Here is a 1,020-nt window from a genome sequence, read left to right as displayed (position 1 = left end):
ATATATATATATATATATGTATATATGTGTATGTATGTATGTGTATGTATGTATGTATGTATGTATGTATGTATGTATATAGGCAGGTAGGTAGGTAGGTAGGGTGATACTTATATATTTTCAGACGTGTATAACTAATTGACTGGTATGTACGATAAATGTTAGATACTGACCTGTTACGCTTTGTCTCTGTCGTGGCTTATAACAAATAAACGAATATTCTTAAAAGTTTAAAATTCAACGTGTCTCTCCTCTTTATCTCTTTTCTGTATTCATCAAACGAAGAGCCAACTTAAACTTCCCTCCTGGTATGATATGGTTATTAAAGTTGAGGTGAAATGTTGATAAGTATCAGATAGCTGTACATATCCTGCATTCCTCTCTTTAAGTACAACTTCCCAGACTCTCTTTATAGCAACTCTCCCACTAGCATTTAACGTAAACAAACCATATGCAAATAGAGCCTACATCAGCACGATTTTCTCTTTTTTTTTACAGTGTTAGCTAATATATAATGTCCGTAGTACAAAAGAAAAAAGGCAATAAAAAGAAGCAAACAAAAACAAAAAATCCATCACAAAGAACATAAATAAATGCAATCAAAAATAATCAATCTGCAACAATAATAATATTAATAACAATAGTAAGTATGATAATAAAAATAAAGCCTCGTAATAAACAGTTTCCCCTTAATACAATTCATAATAGATAACAATAGCTGCAAAACAAAGATACCAATAATCGTAATGATAATAATAGTAATAATAATAATAATAATAATAATGATAATAATAATAACAATAATAATAATAATAAATTTGTTTTATTAGCCACAAGGGCTAATATCAATTAAAAAGATGCAAGGACAAAGACAGGACGAAGGTTACAAAAGGTTTTGTCCGAAAAGGTAGGAACGTTCGTCTAAACAGAATAATAATAATGATTTCTTTTATTGGCTACGAGGGTCCAAGACACGGATTGCAATATCGAAGGACGAGTTACAGCACACACATCTATTAA

At 29.8% G+C, this 1,020-nt stretch overlaps 1 protein-coding gene across 3 annotated transcripts in view; it reads right to left on the bottom strand.

Annotated features, from left to right (window-relative positions):
- LOC106872517 (G-protein coupled receptor Mth2) overlaps positions 1-478 on the bottom strand; it is a 35,126-nt gene extending 34,648 nt beyond the window's left edge. For all 3 annotated transcript variants that reach the window (XM_052970785.1, XM_052970786.1, XM_052970787.1), the window contains exon 1: positions 174-478. The gene's annotated coding sequence lies outside the window, so the exon portion shown is untranslated. The remainder of the gene's footprint in view (positions 1-173) is intronic.
- Between the last annotated feature and the right edge of the window lie 542 nt (positions 479-1,020).

The sequence above is a fragment of the Octopus bimaculoides genome, chromosome 9 (genome assembly GCF_001194135.2).
Source record: "Octopus bimaculoides isolate UCB-OBI-ISO-001 chromosome 9, ASM119413v2, whole genome shotgun sequence".
NCBI classification, from domain to species: domain Eukaryota; kingdom Metazoa; phylum Mollusca; class Cephalopoda; order Octopoda; family Octopodidae; genus Octopus; species Octopus bimaculoides.
Note: the sequence above shows the minus strand (reverse complement) of the source record. Positions and strands in the feature narration are given on the sequence as shown.